A 15133-nucleotide genomic window follows, 5' to 3' on the forward strand; every position below is an offset into this window, starting at 1 on the left:
TTTTGTAGCTGTAATTAATGTTTACAACCTGTTGGCTTTAAGTCAAGGAGATTTGGGTCAGTAGGTCTCCTCGAATCAGTTGAAGGCCTTAAGCGGAAAAACAGGTTTTTCAGGAAAAAAAATTTTGCCTTAAGATCACAACATCAAATCCTGTTGAATTGCCAGCCTGCCAGCCTGCTCTGCAAATTTCAGACTTACCAGCCCCTACAATCATCTGAGGTGATTCCTTAAAATAAATCTCTTCATATGTGTTTGTGTTTATATATACACTGTACATATGTAAAGGCAAATACAAACATATATGCTCACAGACATATGTTATCTATATGTGTATATGCATGTGTGTGTGAATCTCCTATTGGTTCTGCATTTCTCAAGAATTCTGACGGTTATGGATCTCTTCATTTTTAAAAAGATTTGATTCATTTATTTTTAGAGAGAGGGGAAGGGAGCAAGAAAGGGAGGGAGGGGAACATCGATCTGTTGCCTCTCACATGCCTCCAACCAAGGACCTGACCAGCAACCCAGACATGTGCCCTGACCAGGAATCTAACTGGTGACCTTTTGGTTTCCAGGATGATGATGCTCAACACACTGAGCCATACCAGTCAGCATAGATACAGATCTTTCTCTGGGAGTTTCGTCTGTACCACATGGCATGAAGTGTCTACGATTCCATAGCCAACCAAGTGGGTATGGAAAGTAGACTCTAATGGATTATGATGTCAGAATTATTTAGAGACTTGAAATAGAATAAAAATAATGAATAAATAAATAAATAAATAAATATTCTTTATAGAAAAAAAGCTGTGGATGAAATTTTTAGAAAGTATTCCTACTTCACAAGTATTTCTGCTGTCTATTAAATCCTACAGTGTAGTGGAGTAGCCTTCTACTCTAAAGGCTAAATAAAAAAGGGAGAATTCATCCCTTACTTCATTTCTACATTTTAAAATTGATTTCTTAATTAATTAGGAATTTCCCTCAGGGAACATTTAAAGCAGAGGTGTCCAACCTGCAGTCCATGGGCTGCACACAGCCCAGGATGACTATGAATGAGGCCCAACACAAGATTGTAAATTTACTTAAAATTTTATGAGATTTTTTTTGTGATCATGTGTCACATTATATTTAATGTGTGGCTCAAGACAACTCTTCTTCTAGTGTGGCACAGAGACACCAAAAGTTTGGACACCCCTGATTTAAAGAGTAAGAGGTAATTGTTGGAGTTCAAATTAGACCTGTCTGTTCTTTGCTAGATATTCAAAGTAGAATGCATGATACTACAAGCCAGCAACCATTTTTGATTTATGATCTATTGCAAATACCTGTGAAATAACCTTGAAATAATTTTCCTGGCATCTGCACAACTGATACAGGTCACTGATAACATTTGTTATTCTGTCACCACCTGCTACTCCCTTCAGATTCAGCAAATGCCTAATATAACATTTCACAGACTCATGGCAATTTGTCTTCATCAGAGAATTGAGTCTCCAGGGTCTCACAGTCATAGCTTACAATCATAGGTATATCTCCCATGTTCTCCACCATCAGTGCAAAGTGTAGAAGAACGTCATTAGCTACCAAATAGCTAGTAGCAGAGTAAGAATTACAGATTACTATGGTAAATGAAAAGTCTTATAGTAACTTGGCATATTATTAGTTTTCTTTTTTCTCCATATAAAATACATTATATTTTCATGCATAATCTTGTCTAATCTTAAATAGTATTAATTAAATTTTGTCAAAATAAGTTAAACCTTCAAAGTGTCAATATTCTAAGTTGTATTTTTATGGATAAGGCAGATTTTAAATCTGACTTTTGTCCTGAACAAATCATGAAAGAATACAAAACAGGACATGTGTGATGGAAATCAGTATTTGCAGTGTTAAGAGTGTCACCATTTATCTTCCTCCTAAGGATGTACTGAGTTCCATTTTGAGAAGGCTTAACTTGATCCATGATTCCAAGGTCCAGGGGAAAGGTTCTATCATAACAAAATGCTCTTGCTTAACCAGACGCATTTTTTTCCCAGTGTTTTCCTTTGTACCTTAAATGGGTTGATTCTAAGCAAACTTCTAGACTGCATCCTGTTTCCTGGCTCACATTCCCTCCTAATTATTTCAGATTGTACATATTTCCCATGTTCCCATGCAAGTGTTCCAGGTAATTTAGAATGTCTGCCCCTGAATAAAAGGAAAAGGGAAGGAACTACAGCCCTTAAACTATCCACAAAAAGAAACTGCTTACTTGATTTTCACAGAGCACAAAACCTGAGTCCAAATCCCCACTCTCACTAAATAGCTATGTGAAATGTGGAAAAATCTATTCTCATGCTCACTATTTTCAGTTTTGTCTAAATACCATGTTCCTAAACTGAAGACAATGTCCCTAAACTCTACACTATACTACTTAATGCCATCTCAACACAAGTAATGCCACTACTGCAAATGTTTCTAGACTTTATCATGTCCCATCTGAGTCTTTTTTTCTAGCTATTACTCTAACTATTTTCTAACTATTTTATTCTAACTTTTTTCCTAAGTATTACTGGATGCTTTACATTTTATTAAATGTAATGGTTAATTTGATGGAGTCATGTGGCTAGGCTATAGTGCACAGTTGTTTGGTCAAGCTTTATTCTAGATGTCTGTGAAGGAATTTATAGATGGGAATCAACATTTAAATCAGTAGGCTTTGAGTACAGCAGATTACCCTCCATCCCTCCATTATGTGGATTGGCCTCATTTAATCACTTCAAGGCCTTAAGAGGAAAGACAGGTTGTTAAAAGAAAAAGCAGTTTTACCTCAAGACTGCAACAAAGATTTGTTGATGATGGCCATTCTCACCAGTGTGAAGTGGTATCTCATTGTGGTTTTAATTTGCACCTGTCTGATGGCTAGTGATACTGAACATCTTTTCATATGTCTCTGGGCCCTCTGTATGTCCTCCTTGAAGACGTGTCTGTTCAAGTTCTTTGCCCATTTTTAATTGGATTGCTTGTCTTCTTAGAATGGAGTCGTGTGACTTCTTTATATATTTTAGAGATCAAACCCTTGTCTGAGGTATCATTGGCAAATATGTTTTCCCATATGGTTGGCTCTCTTTTCATTTTAAGACTGGTTTCTTTAGCCATGCAGAAGCTTTTTAATTTGATGAGGTCCCATTTGTTTATTCTTTTCTTTATGTCCCTTGCTCTAGGGGACATATCAGTGAAAATATTGTTGTGTAGAATATCTGAGATTCTCCTGCCCATGTTCTCCTGAAAGACTTTCATGGTATCATGACTTATATTTAAGTCTTTTATCCACCTTGAATTTATTTTTGTGTATGGTGTAAGTTGGTGGTCAAGTTTCATTATTTTGCATGTAGCTGTCTAGTTCTCCCAACACCATTTGTGGAAGAGGCTGTTTTTACTCCATTTTATGCCCATGCCCCCTTTGTCAAATACTAATTGACCATAAAAACTTGGGTTTATTTCTGGGTTCTCTATTCTGTTCCATTGATCTATGTGTCTGTTCTTATGCCAGTACCAGGCTGTTTTGAGTACAATGGCCTTGTAATACAGTTTGATATCAGGTATTGAGATCCCTCCTACTTTGCTCTTCTTTCTCAAAATTGCTGCAGCTATTTGGGGTCATTCATGGTTCCACGTAAATTTTTTATGTGTTTGTTCTATGTCTGAGAGATATGCCATTGGTACTTTAATAGGTATTGCATTGAATCCATAAGTTGCTTTGGGTGGTATGGACATTTTGATGATGTTAATTCTTCAACAAACAATAAGTGTTAGAGAGGTTGTGGAGAAAAGGGAACCCTAGTGCACTGTTGGTAGATTATAGGCTGGTACAACCACTATGAAAAACACTATGGAATTTCCTCAGAAAACTAAAAATGGAATTGCCTTTTGACCTGGCAATTCCACTCTAGGATTTTATCCTAAAAACCCTGAAACATCAATCCAAAGAACCTATGTATAGGAGACTGTTCTGTGTGGCGTGGGCCCATACAGAACCTGTGCCCACAGATAGGTTCTCTTGTGGGGAATCAGACCTCCATTGTACCTAGACTGATTTGAGACTTGCTTTTTGCCAAAACTCCCTCACCCTGAATTGAGGCAGCAAACATTTACTGAATATCTTTAAAGTAACTTCCTAAAATCCATGCTAAACCTTCCAAGGACAAGTGTAAGCAATTCAACCACTTTTCCTCTGAAATCCAACACATTCTACGACCTAACCAAAAAGCACTCAGTGTTGTCGGCACTTAACTGGGCTGACACATGCAGTCCCACCAAGTTGGTGTGTTGTCCACAATGACGGCTCATATCCCCGGGTCCCTCTTCTGGGGTACCAGCTGACATGGTCACCGGCAAGCAGTGCCTGCTGCATTGTGGATGAGACATGAGACAAATTTACATGGACTGCTGAGTCCTGTGTAGGAAAAGGGATGACATGGCCACTCTCTCAAGAGAAGAGCACCTCGACCCTTGCCTTGACAAGCTTTGATTGCTTTTTCTGGGCACATTACATGATGATCCTCATTTACCATGCACAGGTTCACTTTAGTTGATTACCTTTTACAGAAAACAAAGGAGCAGATGCCACTAGTCACATCACAGAAGAAGGATATCTGCAAATGCAAAGGGAAAAGTGGTTGAATGGGTTACACTCGTCCTTGGAAGGTTTAGCATGGGTTTTAGGAAGTTACTTTATATTTCCTTTTTTAAAAATATTTTATTTATTTGTTTATTTTTAGAGATGGTGGGGAGGGAGAAATGGAGGGAGAGAAACGTCAGTATGTGGCTGCATCTCATACGTCCCCTACCAGGAACCTGGCCTGTAACCTAACCATGTGCCCTGACTGGGAATCAAACCAGCAACCCTTTGGTTTGCAGGCTGGTGCTCAATCCACTGATCCACTTCAGCCAGGGCATGAAGTTACTTTAAAGACATGCAGTAAACGTTTGCTGCCTCAACTCAGGGTGAGGGAGTTTTAGGAAAAAGCAAGTCTCAAAGCAGTCTAGGTACAGTGCACGTCTGATTCCCCATGGGAGAACCTATCCGTGGGCATGGGTCCTGTCAGGGCCCATGCCACACAGAACAGTCTCCTATACCTATGCACTCCTGTGTTCATAGCAGCACAACTTACAATAGCCAGGGGTTGGAAGCAACCCAAATGCCCATCAGTAAATGAATGGATTAAAAAACTATGGGACATTTACAATGGAATTCTATGCAGCAGAAAGAAAGAAAGAAGGAGCTCCTACCCTTTGCAACAGCATGGATGGAACTGGAAAGCATTATGCTAAGTGAAATAAGCCAGGCAAGTGAAAGACAAATAGCATATGATCTCACCTTTAACAGGAACCTAAAGAACAAAACAAAGAAACAAGCAAAATATAACCAGAGACATTGAAATTGGGAACAAGCTGACAGTAACCAGAAGGGAGAGGGGAGGGGAAAATGGGGGAAAGGGATGAAGCATTTACAGGAACAAATCTAAAGGATACATGGACAATAACAATGGTGGGTGAAAACAGTGGAGGGAGGTGGGGAAGGCTGGGGTGATGGGGAAGGGTGGGGGGAAAAGGCAGAAAACTGTACTTGAACAACAATAAAAATCAAAAGTATTTAAAAAGAAGACTGCAACAAAGAAACCCTGCCTGAGTTTTCAGCCTGCCTTCCTGCAGAACTCAGAACTACAAATCAACTTTTGTCAGAATTTGTAGCCTATGGGCCTGCCCTACAGATTTCTGACCTGACAGTCTGAGGACTGTGTGTCATTTCTTTAAATCTCTATCTCTATCTCTATCTCTATCTCTGTCTCTGTCTCTGTCTCTATCTCTACCTCCATCTCTATCTCTATCTTTATCATCTATCTAATCTATATATATCTCCTCTCTCTCTCTCTATATATATATATATCTCCTATTTACGTCCTCCTCTGGAGAACCCTAACTAAAACATCAAACGACAAAAGTTTTTCATTTTTTCATCCACCTCTTTATCATTTTCTGAATATGTTCCAGATTACTAATACCTCACCTAATATATACACAGGGTGTAATAAATACAAGATGGAGTAATATTATTCCCATCTTATCATAGCCCCAGTATAATTTTGTGCCTGAATCTTATATAGAGAAAGAGCCAGTTTTAAGGTTCCATGTTACTACTTTGTGTCTTAAACCAGTCACTTAACTCAATCTTAGTTTCTGTGAATCTCTATGTGAGGATAATAATAGTAACTACATTACAGTATTTAGTGATTGAGAATAAAGAGATACTCTACTCCAAGGGAAGAACCAGTTCTTTGGCTTTAGCAACAAGTAATCATCAGGATCAGTTTTAAACCCACCTGGATTTATCAATGACACTTGCCACAGTAATCGGTAAGTCAGCCAGAGACAGCTCACACTTCAAAATAGTTAATTAGCAATAGACCCACTGAATAACTATACTTCTAAAGGGCAGCCTATCAACAAGTGTCTTACTCGAATGACTGTTTCCAAAGGTAAATATCAACAGACCCATCGTTAATACCTCTGCTTCTGAACATGCACCAGTGTCTGAACTCTGTGTTGGCCTCAACCCTATGTAAGCACAGCTCTCTGCTCTGCTCAGACACGGCAGCTTATGAGCACAGCTGTTCCTTGTTTGCCAGTAATTTCAGCTCTTCGTTTCAGGCATTCAGTGGTGAACACATCTTTTGACAGAGAATAAAATTGGATCATATATGAAACATATTTAGCATGATGCCTGGCATAGAGTAATCAATAAATGTTAGCTACTATCTTAATATATAATTTTATTTGTGTCCTCAAAAGTTACTTTGGCTTTTTTGCTAGTAAAGACTGTCAGCCTGGGAAGAGGTTGAGGTAGATACTCACACACTGACCATGTGTGTGAGCCCATGACCATGGGCCACCATGAAGCCATGGTGCCAACCATGAAGCCAACATCAAATTAGGCCTGGAGGTGGCTAGAGAGAAGAATAGCCAATAAGGGAGAATTATTAAGACAATAGCAGTTCACCGGGAAGGCCTGTTAACATGGCTACATCTTGTCTAGACATGCTCCTGCCTGCTTCATGAGCTGCTGTCTGAAAGCAACCCTATCATACTGTTGAATCACCATGTCGGCTAAACCTCAGAGTTCTTTCCTCAGGGGCTCCCAGTGACCCATCAACCCCAAACTGCCCATGTGTGTTTGTTAGACCCCAAACTAGCAAGACAGGACCATTATCTTACTACATTTCATCTTGCTAAAATTGGTTCAATGCACCAGAATGGTTAAAATCCGATATAAGAAAATACCTTCAAACATATGTTGAAGCAGGATATAACAGGGTGTTAGGCACACATATGAGGATGTTTTGCCCTTCCAGTGAAGGCTCTGCTCTATTATTCCTTTGTGTGTAGGATCCTGCTGACAAAGAGGGGACCTGGGAAGGTAGAATATTTATTGTATACTTTAAATAGACTTTATTTTTAGAAGTTTTAGATTTACAAACTAATTGAGAAAGTACAGAGTTCACCTATACTCTGCACCCAGTTTCCTCTATCATTAACATCTTAATAATGTGTGGTATACTTGTTACAATTAGTTAATACATTATTATTAGTTCTTATTTTATTCCGACTTCTTCAGTTTTTACCTAGTGTCCTTTTCCAGGATACCACATTACATTTAATTTTCAGACATGTCTCTCTCTCTCTTCCTCGCTCTCTCTCTTTTTAAAATTCTCACCTGAAGATATGCTTATTGATTTTTTAAAAAAATCATCATCTGAGGATACACAGGGGTCCAGCACAAATAACACCCCATTTTATTACAAAATCTTATATTACAAAATCATTAGCATATAATTCTGTAACATGACATCACACTGAAGCACACCATATGACATTTTAGCTGAAATGTTGAAACTAAAACTATAAATTATTACATCCATATTATTACCGTACCAATAACAGTGAAGGAAACCTTACTTCTGTCAGACTCTGTATTTATCAATTTTAGAGAGAAGGAAGTAAGAGAGAGAGAGAAGGAAGGAAGAAAGGAAGGGAAAGGAAAGGAAAACAAAAACACCTATTGGTTGCCTCCTGTACGTGCCCCAGCTGGTGACTGCATACACGTCCTAGGTATATGTCCTGAATGGGATGGATCTCACAACCTTCTGGTGTACAGGATGACACTCCAAACAACTAAGCCACCCAGCCAGGGCTCAGGGTCTTCTACACTGTGAGTTTCTCAGGCTTTCCTTGTTTTGATGACCTTGACAGTTTTGAGGAATACTGTTTTGCAGAATGATCTGTCAACAGGGATTCATCTATTACACAGGTGGCAAACACGAGGCCCATGGGTCGAATCCCACCCTCCACCTTGTTTTATCCAGCCCAGCAACAGTTAACAGCTCACTTAACTATTAGGGAGTAGTTACATTATACAGTGCTAAAGTTACATTCGGCCCTTTGAAGGCAATCGTAAGGCTGATGTGGCCCCCAGTGGAAATGAGATTGATGCCCCTGATCTATTGTTTTACTCTTGCTTAGGTTGTGATTCTGTTTCTTGTAAGAGGAAAAACACAGAAGTGAAGTGCCATTTTCATCACATGATATCAGGGGTACATACTATCAGTATGACTTAACCACTGTTGATGTTGACCTTGATCATCTGGGTGAGGTACTGTCTGTCAGATTTTCTATTATAAAGTTACTGTTTTTTCCCTTTCCATACAGTACTCTGGAAGGAAGTGACTATGAACAGCCCACAATAAGGAGTGGAGAATTGTGCTCTGTCTCCTTGAGGTTGGGGCATCTACATCAATTATTTAGAATTATTCTGTACAGAACATTTGTCTATTCTCCCCCCACCTGTTTAATCATGTATTCATATCAGGATGGACGCATGGATTTTTTCTATACTTTGGCTTTAGAATCCAATACTATTTTTTCTTAACTTATTCCAATTTTGGCTATGAGGGGATCTTTCATATGACACCTATCATAGTGGGGCTTTGTTGTTATTGGGTTTGTTTGTTTAGCACTTTCCAGTGCTACTAGATGCTCCAGGCTCATCTCTTTCACTTGGAAGTAGAGGAGAGCTGTTTGACTGAAAGACATTGGCACATAGGAGCAGGCTGAGTCCCTTTGAACCAAATCTACACAGAAGGCTCTCCTCTCCTTCCAGACAGAGTGCGAGCAGCCTTTAGTGTTCCCCCATCTTCATTTTCAACACATGGTCTCAAGTCTCAGCTTCAATGGGGGGGGTTGTTAACTATCTAGTATGTGATACTCAGTGGATGTCCACTGCAAATCAGCAGAATGATGACGAGTGAATTTCTTCATAAAAGACATTTGTTGGAAAATACTTTTCCAAACAGCGATTTCTCTGATTTCCCTTTTTTTTTTTTAAATAACAACTTACAAAGTTTATAGCAATTACTAATGAATGGGATGAGATTTTTTTTTAAGTTTTGAGGGCTTTTGCAAAATTTTGGTAGGCCAATTTTAATTTTATGTTCATAACAGCATTTTGAAGAATATTTAATTTGCCTTTGCCTCAAATGTATACTGCTGTGTTAGAGACAGTTGGGCAGAAAGGAGATTTTTTGCTGGGAGAAAAAACAAGGAGCACTGACTAGACCAGATGGAAAAATTAGTAAGGGATTAAGTTGTACTCAGCTATAAGAATATACATAACATTTCCCTCTTTATTGAGAACATACTCTATTTTTTCTAAATTATATTTTATTGATTATGCTATTATAGTTTTCCAAATTTTTCCCCTTTATCCCCCCTCCACCCTGCACCCCCCAACCCTCCAGCATCTCCCCCCCTTAGTTTATATCCATGGATTGTACATACAAATTCTTTGAGTTCTCTGTTTCCTATACCATTTTTGACCTCTCCCCATCTATTTAATGCCTACCAATTATGCTGCTTCTTCCCTGTACCTGTTCCCCCCATTCCTCCCTTTGCCCTCACCAGTGAAGACACTCCATGTGATGTCCATTTCTCTAATCCTGTTCCTGTTCTATTTGTTTGCTTAGTTTTTGTTTTTGTTGTTTTTCTTTTCTTTTAGGTTCATTTGTTGATAGTTGTGAGTTTGTTGTCATTTTAATATGTTCATAGTTTTGATATTTTCTTAGATAAGTCCTTTTAACATTTCATATAATAAGGGCTTGGTGACAATGAACTCCTTTAACTTGATCTTATCTGGGAAGCACTCTATCTGCCCATCCATTCTAAATGATAGCTTTGCTAGATAGAGTGATGTTGGATATAGGTCCTTACGTTTCATGACGTAAGGAATACTTCTTTCCACCCCCTTCTTGCCTGCAAGTTTTCTTTTGAGAAATCAGCTGATAGCCTTATGGGTACTCCTTTGTGGGTAACTGTCTCCTTTCCTCTTGCTGCTTTTAAGACTGTCTCTTTGTCTTTAATCTTGGGTAACTTAATGATGATGTGCCTTGGTGTGTTCCTCTTTGGGTCCAACTTCTTTGGGTCTCTCTAGGCTTCCTAGACTTCCTGGAAGTCTATTTCCTTTGCCATATTAGGGAAGTTTTCCTTCATTAATTGTTCAAATAAGTTTTCAATTTCTTCCTGTTGTTCTTCTCCTTCTGGCACCCCTATGATTTGGGTATTGAAACGTTTCAGGTTGTCCCAGAGATTCCTCAGCCTCCCTTCATGTTTTTGAATTCTTGTTTCTTCATTCTGTTCCAGTTGGATGTTTATTTCTCCCTTTTGTTCCAAATTGTTGCTTTGAGTCCTGGTTTCCCTTCTGTCACTATTGGTTCCCTGAAAATTTTCCTTTATTTCATTTTGAGTATCTTTCATTTGTCCTTTAGTTTTTCAACCGAGCTCAATCAGTTCTGTGAGCATTTTGATTGCAAGGACTTTAAATTCTCCATCAGATAGGTTGGCTATATCCTCCTCTCTTAGTTCTCTTTCTGAATTTTTGTACTGTTCTTTCATTTGGGCCATATTTCTTTGCTCGGGGACCCTGATAAGTTGTAAGGGGGTGGGGGGGGGCTAGGTATTCACCGGGGCAGGGCAAACCTCTTTGCTGGGCTGTGGTGCTGCCTGTGGGGGAGGGGCCAGTGAGGGAACAATGCAGCTCACCTTCTGTCTTTAGTGCACTCTTCAATGAACTCATGTGAGACTGGGAGTTACTCCCACCACAGCAACCGCCGTAGTCCATAGCCCCCTCTGAGTCTTAGTTTTCCCTTAAGTCAGCCCCTCCCACCCAGTCCTTGGCCTCAATGCAGCTTCTATCTGTTGCCTTACCAATTTGGTTGTTCTGGTTGATTTTTTTTTTTAATTCAGAGTTCCATGCCATTTGATTTTCTGGCAGCTCTGGTTGTTTATTGATTTTATATTGGTTGTTTTTCTTCTTTTGGTTGTGTGAGGAAGTGAAGGGTTTCTACCTATACCTCCATCTTGGCTGGAACTAGAGAACATATTCTTTACAAAAACTGTAAGCTCCATAGGAGCAAGGACCAGGCTTGGCATCCATTACTTTATCATTAGGATCTAGAACAGTGCACAGCACATGGTAGGTGCTCAAATATTTGCTTGAATAACTGATCACAAATATGTTCACTATGGCCCTGGCTGGTGTGACTCAGTGGGTTCAGTGTGGGCCTGTAAACCAAAGGGTTGCTGGGGGTTCAATTCCCAGTCAGGGCACATACCTGGGCTGTGGGCCTAGTCCCCAGTTTGGTGCATGTGAAAGGCAACCACACATTGATGTTTCTCTCCATCTTTCTCCCTCCCTTCCCTCTTTCTAAAGGTAACTTAAAAAATATATTCATTACGAATATGGACAAATATATTGTCTATCTTTAAAAAATAGATTCTCTAGAAATGGGAACAATATTATATTCATTCATTTTAAGTATATTCTTATGGCTGTATTAAAATACTTGTAATCAAGAAGAACATATTAATGAATATAGTCATGGAATATATTCATATTCATGAAGAATGCTTCCATAAAGAATATTTCATGAGAAAATTAATTTTGAGGTAATTTGAAGAATATATACATGGAGAGTTTGGAAGAAGAATGTCTTAATAACAAAATACTAACAAGGAAAAATATCTTACTAAAAAAAGAAAAATGGGATGAAAAAAATATTCATGAGAATGTTGCTTATCTTCTCCCTCCCTTTCTCTCAGGTTAGACTTCTGAATCTCCCTGCCCGTCATCCTTCCTTTGGCAGAAGGTCCCTCTGCCCAGCCTTTCCAGCTGCAGAAACAAATTTGACATTCACAGCTTTAATGCTTTCAACAGCTCTAAGAGTAGAAAGGAAATGTTTTTAGAAACACTTTAAATAATATTACCATGCAAATGATAATGTAACCTTACCTGCTATTTAACATGCTGTTCAGCATATATTATTTCTCGTTTCCTAGAAATTTCTTGAAGGCAGAGACCCCAGATTATGCTTCTTTGTAATTCCCATAGTGAGCACTTTGCATATGGCTGGCTGGCTGCATGTCCCTTTCTTGTGTCTCACTTCTGGGTGCACTTGAATTAATAGGCTTTTTGCTGCATCTTGGCAATAGCCAGAATGTTTTTAAAAGCATAGTGCTTAGAGTGGTTAAAAGAAGTTTATGGAAACCTGAATAAGCAATATAGTTTATTAAATCAACCATCTCCAGGCAGAAGTCTTTTTTATTTCTTAAAAACCTAACCCTTAAGATTCATTAGAAAATTGAATGTTTATTTTCTATAGGAGGCCAGGTGGCATTTTTACTCAGTAATGTCCTTCTTGTACATGAGTTGGGAGAACCACGGGTGGCTGATGTCTGAGAGCAGCTTCTTCAGCTTCTTTCTCCATGCCCAGCCCCAGAATGGCTCATTTTTAAAAAGATTTATCAAACTGTAAACAGAATGTTATGTGGGTAACTCAGCTGTCCAAGAGGATCAGAAGACCAAGCTTTAATGGGCCAATTAATGAAAAATCCATTACTGAGATATGATACAAAGAACACTCTTTTGCTTTAATCAAATGGTATAGAAATATGAATAAACAGGGTGACTATTAGCTGAAGAGGTTAGTGTTAGGAAATCTGGTTCACCATTCAATGCAGTTTGTAAATAGATATGTTAGAGGGTGATTTTTTTTTGCTTTTAAAAATATTTATTAAGTTTATCTATGATGTTTATATGATAAAGGATAATAAAAATATATTCTCTCCCATTAACTAGACTACACAGTTAAAATAAATAGTATTTCCTTATAAAATTTCAGGAACCAATAGTTTTATGTAAAGATATTTTTAGCCTCTCACTTCATCAAACATCATTTACCATATTTTGAACAAGTATGAAATTAAATTATAATATTTTACCAAGTAGGAGTGACAGGTACAGGACATCTAGTTAAATCTACAGTTTAGACAAAAAACAAATAGTTTTTGTTCATCCATGCAATATTTTGGATACACTTATACTCAAAATTTCTTGTTATTTATCTTAATTCTAATTTAAGAGCATCTAATACAGAGCATTCTCTATATTATTTGCTAACTCTGGCAACCCTATCACCAAGGCAGGCATTACCTCACATTTGTTAGAATGGCTATTATCGGACTTCTGGCAAGATAGAGGCATAGGTGGATGCACCGTACCTCCACGCACAACCAAGATTGGAACAACAATTTAGAGGCAGAATAATACCCAGAACCAACAGAAAATTTATCTGAATGGAAGTCAGATAGCCAAGAAGTTGAAATAGACCTGTTAATCCAGACCGGTAGGAGGGGCGGAGACAAGCAGCCGGGCTTGGAGAACAGGGAGAATTGGGAGCATAAGGCAACCGGGAGCTCGTAAGGCATCTGGAGTGCACAAGATCGCAGTGGGTGGACCCTGAGTACACAAGTGGCAGCTGGCAGACCCAGTGAGGTGGCGATTGTGGAGTAGGGCATAGTGCACAACCCAGGATCCCAGGGAAGGGACTGAGGTCCCACGGAGAATGAAGCTACCGCCATTGTTCCCTCTTGACCCCACCCTCACAACGTCGCAATCTAGCGACTGGGGTGACCAGCCCTGGAGAACACCTAAGGATCCACCCCTCACCATAACAGCAGTGACCAGACCAAAAAAAAAAAAAAAAAGAGAGAGAGAGATGGCTCAAACAGAACAAATCAGTGCCCCAGAAATCATCCTTTTGAGCAACCAAGAGATAGCTAACCTGTCAGATGCACAGTTCAAAACACTGGTGATCAGGAAGCTCACAGAATTGGTTGATTTTGGTCACAAATTAGATGAACAAATGCAGGTTACCATAAAAGAAATGAAGGAAAATGCACAGGGAACCAATAGTGATAGGAAGGAAACTGGGACTCAAAACAATAGAGTGGACCAGAAGGAAGAAAGAAACAACCAAACAGGAAAGAATAGAGAAATGAGAATTCAAAAAAATGAGGAGAAGCTTAGAAACCTCCAGGACATCTTGAAACATTCCAACATCTGAATTATAGGGGTACTGGAAGGGAAAGAGGTAGAGCAACAGATTGAAAACGAATTTGAACAAATAATAAAGGAGAACTTCCCCATTCTGGTAAAGGAAATAGACTTCCAGGAAGTCCAGGAAGCTCAGACAGTCCTAGAGAAGTTGGACCCAAGAAGAAACACACCAAGGCACATCATAATTACATTAGCCAAGGTAAAAATGAAGGAGAATCCTAGAAGCAGCAAGAGATAAGGGGACAGTAACCTACAAAGGAGTTCCCATCAGACTGTCAGCTGATTTCTCAAAAGAGACCTTACAGGCAAGAAGGGGCTGGAAAGAAGTATTCCAAGTCATGAAAGACAAGGATCTATATCCCAGATTACTCTATCCAGCAAAGCTTTCATTTAGAATGTAAGGGCAGAGAAAGTGCTTCCCAGATAAGGTCAAGTTATAGGAGTTCATCATCACCAAGCCCTTATTGTATGAAATGTTAAAGGGACTTATCTAAGAAAAGAAGATTAAAAAAAACATGTATAGTAAAAGGACAGCATACTCACAATTATTAACAACCACACCTAAAGCAAAACCAAAAGAAACTAAGCAAACAACTAGAACAGGAACAGAACCACAGAAATGGAGATCACATGGAGGGTTAGCAA

This window comes from Phyllostomus discolor, chromosome 5 (genome assembly GCF_004126475.2).
Source record: "Phyllostomus discolor isolate MPI-MPIP mPhyDis1 chromosome 5, mPhyDis1.pri.v3, whole genome shotgun sequence".
Taxonomy (NCBI): domain Eukaryota; kingdom Metazoa; phylum Chordata; class Mammalia; order Chiroptera; family Phyllostomidae; genus Phyllostomus; species Phyllostomus discolor.